Below are 11,164 nucleotides of genomic sequence, written 5' to 3' on the forward strand. Positions count from 1 at the left end.
GGTGATAGTGTTGTTTTTCTTCTCATTTATGTTACACTTTCTTAGGCTACTTTCTATCCAATTTCTGAAGCTGCTCCATTGTCCATTCCCTGAGGGGCTAAGAGCAGAAAGCACAGGAATCCCTGTACTCAGGGTCACAACCTCAGCCCAACCCAAGCCACTGAAACAAACACAAATGATGCTTCCTCCAGCAGGATCACAGAGCAACACAAAGAAAACCCATCAGGAACAATCCTCCTCTGCCTTCATTTACCCCATCGCAACCCTCTCAGCAGACAACTCTTGTGGGAAGGAAGCTGAGCTGATAAGAACTCTGGCATAGAGACCAAGGGAGGGGTGTTGCTCCCCCTGGGTGTCAGCTGATCACATTCTGACTCTGGAGGAGGAGGGAAAGGTGATGGCCACATGATGGAGCCAGTATGTACCCCAACATGGTTCTTTTATGTGGGATGACTCTGAACACTGACTGATCTCCACTCCCTTGGATTTGAAGAGATGTTTAGTTTTGCACTTGGGAACCTATAAGGCTGATGCAATGTTATGGATGGTGACACTATGATTAAAGGGTTATTTAATGTTCTAGAAATTGTTAAAAACACTGAGCTTAAACTGGAACTGCCTTTTGTTAAAGGCTGGTTTCCCCACGTCAGTTCCATAAGCTCTGCTAGAAACACCCTGGCTTCTCTCCTGCCTCGGTGGAAACTGGAGGGAATCGTCCCCTGCTGCCCTTGGCTCCAGGCTGGTTTTTCTGGGGAGGGGACGTGGAATTGATTTGTTTGCTGTTGAGAAGGGAGCCAGGCCAGTTCTCAGGGACCGAGAACTCCCAGCATCTTCCCAGCCCAGCCCAGGCTGCTGCCCTGTCCCAGCCTCTGTTCCCCTGGGGGCCCCGCGTGTTTGACTCTAGAGCAGGCCGGGAGCAGCAGCTGAGGCAGAGGACAGCCTGGGCCGGGCAGATAAGAAGGAGTTTAGCCAGCAAAAAAGGTAAAATGGCAGGGGAGTGTTACCTTGGACTCGATGGCATTTCTCCATTGGTCTGTCTGCTTGGGGGCGGGGACAATAACACGTCCTGCTGCATTCGTTATTTCAAAGGGCAGTTTAGGATTTTCATTCTCACACACGGTGCACAAAGCAGGACTCAACCTTTGGCGTAAACTAAACAAGCTGCTCACAGATTCTGGCAGCCACAATGAGCATTTGGGTGAGAGCTCAGACCTGCCCCGTCCCAGAGAGGGGAGGGGGTCATCTGTGTGGGGACTGGACCACTGACCTACCTGCTCCTAACTCCCAAACGTTCAGTAACTCTATTGTCAGTGCCTGTGAGTGTTATTTAAACCATAAGAAAAACCACACTGGGCCAGACCAAAGGCCCATCTAGCTCTGAATCTTGTCTTCTGATAGTAGCCAATACCAGGTGCCCCAACAACCAGGCACCACTGGGAGTTGAACCCAGGATCTCCTGTTTACAAAACAGATGTTTTAAGCCAGCGTGCCTGTGGGTAGCTATAACACAGTGTCTGCCCACACCTGACTCCTTGCCATTGCCATCGCCACCGGGGCCTGACAAGTTTTGTTTTTGTTTGGATTCTGTAAAGCAGAGGAGCAGGTGGAGTTTTACTCCTAAGGTGGGTGTGTGATTCTTTGCACAGGTCTATGCTGCAAAATTAGGTCGGTTTAACTACATTACTCAGGGTTGTAAAAAAATTTACCCCCCCACAAGCAATGCAATTCTATCAACCTAACCCATGTGCAGATAGCGCTGTGTCAACAGGAGGGCTTCTTCCATCAACAGAGCTTGGGGAGGGACTTGGTTAGTGAAGACCCAGAGAACAGGTGGCCCATGACTCTTGCATGTGGGGATGCTGGGCATGAGCTCTGGAAGCTCCCTAGAAGTTAGTCCACCTCTTGCTTGCTCCTCTCCTCCCTCCTCCTTACCTGCTGCTCGTGCCTCTACACCCTCTGCCCCAAGGTCTGCCCACCACCCACACCTCTCTGCCCCTCCTGTGACACCCATCCTATCCACCACCCACACCTCTCTGCCCCATCCATGACACCCATCCTGCCTGCCACTCACGCCTCTCTGTCCCCTCCCCTGCCCAGCCCAGCCCACCCCACCCCACCCCACCACTTGCACCTCTCTGCTCCCCCCCTGAGACCCGCTGTGCCCACCTCTTTCTTCATGCTGCTGTTGTTATTCCATGAATCATCAAGGATGGAATGAAAAGCTGAGTTTACTCCAGGGTGAGGAAAGAAAAGAGCCACCAACCCCCTGGCAAAGCTCAGTGCCCCAGAGAAAACCTGCCCCCTGCTATCGCAATCACTGATGTGCTGGGGATCTGGCGGGAAAGGGACTGTCTGAATTAAGGCAGCCCCAGGGGATGGGGGGAGCTGGGGGGAGCACTGGGGGCTGGCAGGGAAGTGACTCTGCACAAGCGGCCCCTCCTCAGCCCATCTCTGCCCCCCTGTGTCTGTGGCTCCCAGCGCTGCTGGCCCCACTGACATCCCCTCTCCCGGCTCTGGCTCCCCTCAGGAGTGGCCGATCCAGCTCCAGGAGAGCAGGTGCCCCCTGGGAACGGGACAGGGGCCAAGTGTCCCAGCCAGAGCGGGAAGGGGGCAGCCCAGGAGTTCTCAGATGGGGGGTTACAGCCCCTCGTGGGGGGGTGAGGTTATTATGTGGGGGTCACAAACCGCCCAGCTCTGCAGGCAGCAGCAGTGAGGGTGGCAATGGAGCAAAGTCTGCTGTGAAAAGTGATATTGACAAATGTCTTCACACCCCCAGTATTAAACAGGAACTATTTAAAAACCCTTTTCTGCTTATAACAATAATTCAATCACTGTGTGTTCTAGGCTGAATTTAAAAGTGGGGAGAAAAGTTAAACTCATTTTAAAGAACTGGGTTATAAATTAAGCATTTCAAATAACGTTAAATATGAAAAAAATTGTTTTGAATTGGTGGGGGGGGGTCGCACTCGGCACCTTGCTTTGTGCAAGGGGTCACCAGTGCCAAAAGTTTGAGCCCCCCTGGGTTACACAGGGAAAGAGCAAAGAGAGATCCTGAAACAGGCCTGCAGGGGAAATCCCTGGGGAGAGGGGTTCCCAGCTCACAGATCTTCCCCGCTCCAGTTACTGCCCCATCCCTGGGCTGTACCTCCAGTGCCGAGGCCATCACAGATCCCCTCTCTGCCCAGGGGGCTGGCACAGGTAGTTCCTTCGGCTGGGCCTCTGCCTCCCTGAATAACTGCGTAAATTCACTGGTGCTCCTCCCCTCCCCCCGCTTCTCTCTGTGACCCTTCTGCCAGCTGGAGTCGGCAGCAACATGGCCCAGGGTTCAATATCTTGGGGATCCTTTTTAACAACACAACACAGAACCCGCTCGAGCCCCCACCCAGTAACCTGGGACCATCCCACACCACCCTGGGTGTCTCTAGGGGCAATACTTCCCCTGGCCAGCACCGAGTCTGAGGCCGTGTCTACACTACCAATGCCAACAAGGGGTTCCACTCAACAACGATTCACAGCAGTGCGGCCCGACACACGGTCATTTTCATCCTCTGAGTCAGGAAACCCACAAAAGCCTCTTCTTTTGTACTGGGGCAGGCAAAAATAAGGGGACACTAAATTATGCTGATTGCTAAAAGCAGGTTTAGGGGGTTGTGTATTTTTGAAAAACAAAATCAATACTGATCCTTCTAACTAGCAGCATGAGATAAAGAAAAGAACCTGGACAAACCTTGTCAGTAACGGCTAATGTCCTAACTGGGAAATCAGCAGCGGTTTGTAGCTGGGGGAGCGAACAGTCTGAATGTGTGTGACCCGACCCCAGCCCCCAGCCCCACATAGCAGCAGGACTTGGCACTCTCTGTGCATTGGTGTGGTGGTGAGTGGTTCACCAAGTGGTGACAATCCAAGGAGGTTCCCTGAGTCGGTTTCACTCCTGAGGAGATTCTGCACCAAAAAATAAAAATTCTGTGCACAATATTTTCAAATTCTGCAAATTTTATTTGCCAATAAATAAATGTGGAGGCTCCAGCATGGTAGAGGGGAGCAGAGGCTCCTGGATGCCCAGAGGTGGGATATCACCCTGCAGCCCCTTCTCCCCTCCAGGGAAACAGACTCTGTGGTGAGGCTGCACCTCTCTGCCGCCTACTCCAGGAGCCCCAAAAAGACTCCCCAGAACTGCTCATGAGGGGTGCATGACCACTCCTGTGGCTTCCCTATCAGAAAGTCAGATCAGCTGGCCCTGGGTGATTTGAAAGGCCCTGGGGGCTCCTGCCACTACTACCGGCAGCACCGTGGGGCTAAAGCGGATTCCTGCCCACCCTCGCTCTGCACGGCGCACCACTCCCAGAAGCAACTGGCACGTCCCTGCGGGGTGTGTCTCTCACACGCTGCCCCTGCCCCTGCCCCAAGCACCAACTCTGCCATTGGAACTACAGCAATGGGAGCTGCAGAGGTGGTGCCTGTGGGCAGTGCCCCCAGGAGATCCCCCCTGGCCTCCTCCATGTAGAAGTTGCTGCCAGATGTGGGTGCGGGTCACTTTCAGGAGCTTCCCAAGTTAAGGTGCCACACCCCAACACTCTGCCCCAGCCCAGATCCTGCACACACCCAAACTCCCTCCCTGAGTCTGCCACTGCCCCCCCTGCACCCCAACCCCTGCCCCAGCCCAGAGCCTGCACCTCATGCACCCAAATTCCCTCCCAGAGCATGCACCCCTCCTGCATCCAAACTGCCTCCCCTGCCCTGCCCAGAACCAGCACCTCATGTACCCAAACTCCCTCCCAGAGCCTTAGGCAGAGATGGGGGGGGGGGGGGAGGGGAAGGGGCAGGACTTGGACCCGTTCTGGGCATCACCAAAAGTTATATAAACCTGGCAACCCTGAGCTGGAGCCCTAATCACTGCCCATCTCTCGCCCTCCAGGAGGGGACTCTGTGGGGCAGGGCTCTGCCGGGCAGGGCTCTGCCGGGGCTTTCTTCCTTCCTTTAATCACCGTGGAAGGGTGAACAGGGAGAGAATTTGTTCTTTTCTGAACACACGCAGGCAGCTGGATTATTTCCAGGGCTGTAATAAAAACCAAACTAGCAGAGGAGGGTTTCGATCCATCGACCTCTGGGTTATGGGCCCAGCACGCTCCCGCTGCGCCACTCTGCTGGGGGGGAGGGGGGCTTCCTGCAGGATGGATTTCCAGTGCAGCTCCCGAGCTGTGCCCAGGGGATTTAGACGCTTTAGCGGCAGGTGATTGACACGCGCTGGGTCCCAGCCCCAGCGCTGAACTGACCCGCGCTCGCTGCATTCTCCGCCGGGGGCTCCTTTGTCTGATGGTTCAGCAGCACCAGCCCCGCCCCCGCTTTTCCCATGGGGAGACCCGGCCCCTCTCCTGCCCCCTCCGGGCTGAGGCGGGTCCCGCTTCCCCGCGGGTCCCAACCCCCCTGCGAGGGGCCCGGGGGCGGGGCCAGGCCCGGGGAGGAGCCGCCCCTCCCCCACCCGGCCCCCGCCCCTGTGTGCGGCAGCGGGGCCATGGCCGGGGCCGGGAGCGCAGCGCGGGGGCTGCTCCAGCCCTGCAGCCCGCGGGGCAGCGCGGTGGGGCCGGGGGGCAGCGCGGGGCGGGGCCCGGGGGGCGGGGACACGCGTGGGGCGGACACGCTCCTGCCGGGAGGGGCCGGGCCCGGCTGCCTGGTTCGCCCCCTGCCCGGGGGGGTCCCCGCGCTCCCCGAGGCCGGAGCAGGGCTGCCCGGGGCTGCGGGGGCGAGTGGCCCGGGCGGGGCGGAGCCCGGGAGCTGCAGGGGCGGAGCGCGGCTCGGCTGCAGAGCTCCGAGCCCAGGCTGGGAGCGGGGGGTGGGATCTGGGGTGTCAGAGCCGGACGGTGGGGGGAGCGGCTGGGGAGGGGGACTGTGGGGCTGCTGGGAGTTTGGGGTGTGCTGGGGGTCGGGACTGGGGGCTGTGGGGCTGCTGGGAGTTTGGGGTGGGCTGGGGTCAGGACGGGAGGGCTGTGGGGCTGCTGGGAGTTTGGGGTGCGCTGGGGTTCAGGGCTGGGGAGAGCTGGGAGTTTGGGGTGTGCTGGGGATCAGGGCTGGGGGGGACTGGGGCTGCTGGGAGTTTGGGGTGTGCTGGGGGATCAGGGCTGGGCGGGCCTGTGGGGCTGCTGGGAGTTTGGGGTGCGCTGGGGGATCAGGGCTGGGGGGGCCTGTGGGGCTGCTGGGAGTTTGGGGTGCACTGGGGGTCAGGGCTGGGGGACTGTGGGGCTGCTGGGAGTTTGGGGTGTGCTGGGGATCAGGGCTGGGGGCTTGTGGGGCTGCTGGGAGTTTGGGGTGCACTGGGGGGTCGGGACTGGGGGGGCCTGTGGGGCTGCTGGGAGTTTGGGGTGTGCTGTGGGGTCAGGGCTGGGGGCCTGTGGGGCTGCTGGGAGTTTGGGGTGCGGTGGGGGTCAGGGCTGGGGGACTGTGGGAGCTGGGAGTTTGGGGTGCGCTGGGGTCAGGGCTGGGGGCCTGTGGGGCTGCTGGGAGTTTGGGGTGTGCTGGGGTTGGGACTGGGGGCTGTGGGGCTGCTGGGAGTTTGGGGTGCGCTGGGGTTCAGGGCTGGGGAGCTGGGAGTTTGGGGTGTGGTGGGGTTCAGGGCTGGGGGCCTGTGGGGCTGCTGGGAGTTTGGGGTGCGCTGGGGGTCAGGGCTGGGGGACTGTGGGGCTGCTGGGAGTTTGGGGTGTGCTGTGGGGTCAGGGCTGGGGGCCTGTGGGGCTGCTGGGAGTTTGGGGTGTGCTGGGGTTCAGGGCTGGGGGGACTGTGGGGCTGCTGGGAGTTTGGGATGCACTGGGGGTCAGGGCTGGGGGCCTGTGGGGCTGCTGGGAGTTTGGGGTGCACTGGGGTCAGGGCTGGGGCCTGTGGGGCTGCTGGGAGTTTGGGGTGCTCTGGGGGTCAGGAGTGGGGGGGCCTGTGGGGCTGCTGGGAGTTTGGGGTGTGCTGGGGGATCAGGGCTGGGGGGGCCTGTGGGGCTGCTGGGAGTTTGGGGTGCGCTGGGGGGTCAGGGCTGGGGGGGAGCTGGGAGTTTGGGGTGCGCTTGGGGGGTCAGGGCTGGGGGTTGGGGATGTTCTGGGGGCTCCATGTTCAGATCTGGCCCTGCGGGAGCTTTGGGGGCTGGCGCTGGGGAAAGTGGGGGACTGTCTGAAGTTGGCTGCTTGGGATGTGGGTGAGGCCCCGGGGAGCTGGGGGTTGGGCTGCACCCCTGTCACTGCAGCCTGGGGCCCTGCGTTTCCTCTGGAAAAGCTGCTCCCTGTTTCACCAGCTCCTCTCAGTCTGAGTCCCAGGGACCCTGCCCAGGCGTCTGCAGGGCAGGACGGCCCTGAAATCTGGCAGCTGGGAGGTTTGCAGCAATTTCTAACCCTCCCTCCCCTGCTTCTTCCAGGAGGCACCACAAAAGCATCCGGCCCCCCTGGGAAAAGAGAGAGAAGCAGCCAAAGCCGAGGAGCAGCGGCAAAGCGAGGAGCTGCTGGTAGGTGCCCAGAGCCCCCTGTCACTTAGGTTTGCCTGGCATAAGAATGACCTGGTGAGTGCAGGGCCCACCCTGCCAGCCTCAGCCAGGGACCCATCCCCACTGGAGCCCAGGGAGCCTGCAGGGTCAGACACGGGGGTAACATGATGCCCTTAGGCCGCAGGAGGCTGCTGGGCAGGAGAGGGTCAGTCTGTGTTAGCCCGGAGCCCCTGCCCACGGGCTGTCTGGATGTCACAGTGACCAGGGATCCTTTCTAGCTCCTGGGGGGGATGGGGAGGAAGGAGATGAAATGTGGGCTGCAGAGATGGAGGATTTGGCTCAGTGCACGTTGATGAGGTTTCGGGGAGAAGTGTCCCTCCTGTTGGTGATGTACAGCTCACCCCGGCCCTGATCCCGCCTCCCTTCCTGGGATAAATGAACTTCCCATCCCCCACTGCAAGAGAACTCGTGTTCTGGTAAATGACTCTGCCACCCGCCCCGAGGCGCATTTATGATTTTCCCCAGTTACCGAGCAGGTGAATTTCAGTGTTGATAAATGCAAAATAATGCACATTGGAAAAGATAATACCAAATGGACATAAACTGATGGGGTCTAAATTAGCTGTTACCGCTCAAGAAAGAGATTTTGGAGTCACTGTGGATAGTTCTCTGGAAACATCCATGCAATGTGCAGCGACAGTCAAAAAAGCAAACAGAATGTGGGGAATCATTAGGAAAGGGATAGACGATAAAACAGAAAATATCATATTGCCTGTATATACATCCATGGTATGTCCACACCTTGAATACTGCCTGCAGATCTGGTCACCCCATCTCAAAAAAAAAAAAAAAAAAAAAAAAAAACAACCATTGGAATTGGAAAAGGTTCAGAGAAGGCCAACAAAAATGATGAAGGGTGCGGAACAGCTTCCGTATGAGGAGAGATGAATAAGACTGAGGCTATGGCTACACGCCGCAGCTTTTAGCAACACGGCTGTGCCGCTACAGCCGTGCCGCTAACAGGCGCACAGAGTAGCTGCTGTTTGTTGGCAGGAGAGACGTGCCAGTGTAGACAAAGCCTGAGACTGTTCAGCTTGGACAAGAGACTACTGGGGGGGGCGGGGTGGATTTGGTAGAGGTCTATAAAATCGTGACTTGTGTGGTGAAAGTAAATAAGGAAGTGTTATTTACTCCTCATAACACAAGAACTAGGGGTCACCCAGTGAAATGAATAGGCAGCAGGTTTAAAACAAACAAAAGGAAGTATTTCTTCACACAACGCACAGTCAACCTGTGGAACTCCTTGCCAGGGGATGTTGTGAAGGCCAAGACACTAACAGGGTTCAAAAAAGAACTAGATAAGTTCATGGAGGACAGGTCCATCAGTGGCTATTAGCCAGGATGGGCAGGGATGGTGTCCCTAGCCTCTGTTTGCCAGAAGCTGGGAATGGGTGACAGGGGATGGATCACTTGATCCATGGGACACCTGGCATTGGCCACTGTCGGTAGACAGGATACTGGGCTAGATGGACCTTTGGTCTGACCCAGTCTGGCCGTTCTTATGTTCTATGTTCCCCTGTTACTGAGCCGCCCTCTCCCTGTTGCAGAAACAGACGGCAGCCGAGAGGCAGAAGATCGTCTGGGAGTGGCAGGAGCTGCGAGGGTTTCTGGAGGAGCAGGAGCAGCGGCTGCTGGCCCGGCTGGAAGAGCTAGAGAGAGCCATTGTCCAGAGAAGGGATGAGGGCGTCTGCAGCCTGTCCTGGGAGATTTCCCTGCTCAGCGAGAGGGGAGGAGAGAAGGGGCAGCAGCCGCTGAGCCAACCCCTGCAGGTCAGGCTGTCATTGCAATGATCATACGCAGCATTTCTATAGGCACTTCTGAGCCCTGGACCCCAAAGCACTTTACAGAGTGGGGTCAGGGGCATTATCCCTCTGGGACAAATGGGGAAAGTGAGGCAGAGGGAGGGGCAGAGCCCTGCCCAAGGTCACACAGTGAGTCTGGCAGCGGCGCCAGGGATGGGCCCTGGGAGTCCTGGATGCTGCAGCCCCAAGACCTTCTCTCCTGGAAATGTCTCTCTGCATTTGCACTTGGAGGGTGAAATCCCCTCCCCCACCATGCTGAGGTCCCGAGCCAGGCCCAAGGCCCCTGTCACTGCAGGTTAATGGGTTTAGTGGGGCCAGGGGCCTTCTGGGTCTCTCAGCACTGGGGGGAATTTGATTCTCAATGCAGAGAAATATCTTCTGCCCGTAAAGTGCCCGGGGAGAAGATTCCCGCAGTGGCGACCTGCCCGCAGGGATTGCTGGGGCTGCGTAGGGGAAAGTCCCTGGGGGGGGGTCTTCTGCTCTGGGAATGTAAACCTGAAATTCCCCTACTGCCCGAGGCCTCAGTGGTGACCCCTGCAGAGCAGGAGGCCTCCCCACCCAGGGACACTCCCCCTGACGGCCTCCTCTTTCTCCCCCTCTTTAGGGTGCTGGGAGCACTGGGGGCAGGTAAGTCCTGGGCTCCATTTCGCTCCCCCTCATGGGTCGTTAGGTTTGATAACTGCACTGAATAGGAAGCTGCCCCCTGCCCTGGGGGCGTGTGATTCTGGCTCCCCTAGTGGCTGACTCAGGTAGGAGACGAGCCGGTTACTGTCTGATCGCTCATGAGGTCACAGCAGGGCTGCTAGACCCAGGGCCGATGGGACGGACCAGGCCTGTCTCCTGGACTGATGTGGCCGCGTCACGTATTCCGAGGGTGCAGAATCTCAGCTTTCACATTTGTTAAAGTGAGTTGCTGGCCCTCAGCACCTCCCCAGTGTAAACGGAGACAGCGTTGCCTTGCTGGGGCTGCCAGCAGCCTGAAGCCGTAGCTCTGAGAGCGTGAACTCTCCTGTCCCCTGTTAATGTCATCGGGGTGTCAACTGAAATAACAACACTTTGATGTCAACATTGAATGTTCCCTGGTGATCACCTGAGCAGGTGGATCAGGGAGAGGGCGGGAGTGAAACCTTTGCAGGGTGGGAATAGGGGGTTGCTGTAGGGAAGGAAGAACAGAGGAGAGACACAACAACAAGGAAGCAAGAGAGAAATGGAGAAAGGAGGGTGGGAAAGGCAGTAAAACACAGGGAAGAACCAGCAGGGCCCTACAGGGTGTCCGGGAAGGGGCTGTTTTCCTCCTGAGTGACACTGAGTGTGACAGACAAAGACTTGGCAAAATACTAAGAACTAAAATTTTATTTCTGATGCGAAGGGCAGATTCTCCCCTTGTTCCTCGTACGTGGGTGTCCCATGGGGAGCAGTGGGTGTTCTGCTGTGAATGGAACAGGGCACAGAGTCCTAACCTGATGCCCGGGCCACTGGCCGTAACGGACAGGGCAATGTGGCCCCCTCTGCGAATGAGCTGGACACCCCAGGGTTACTGCTTCAGCTGAAGGGTTCGGGGGATTTGGTGTTTAAGGGGCCAGGCTCATTCCCTGCTGGAGCCCTGAGCTCTGTCTGTGGCCACTGTCAGCATGTAGGACCTGCCCACTCTCTGCTCTGTGTCTCCTCCCTTTCCACATGATCCCCGTGCTGGTGCCCCTTGTTCCTGCAGTAACCCAGCGTAGGGGGTGGCTCTGCCCCCCACAGAACCAGTGTGTCCCTGAGAAAGCTCCTGAACAATGTCTCCGTTCCCTGCTCTAGTGTCTCCCCACTTCCCGTCTCTCTGGGGAGCACAGGGCTTAGGTGA

The sequence above is a fragment of the Mauremys reevesii genome, linkage group 12 (genome assembly GCF_016161935.1).
Source record: "Mauremys reevesii isolate NIE-2019 linkage group 12, ASM1616193v1, whole genome shotgun sequence".
NCBI classification, from domain to species: Eukaryota; Metazoa; Chordata; order Testudines; family Geoemydidae; genus Mauremys; species Mauremys reevesii.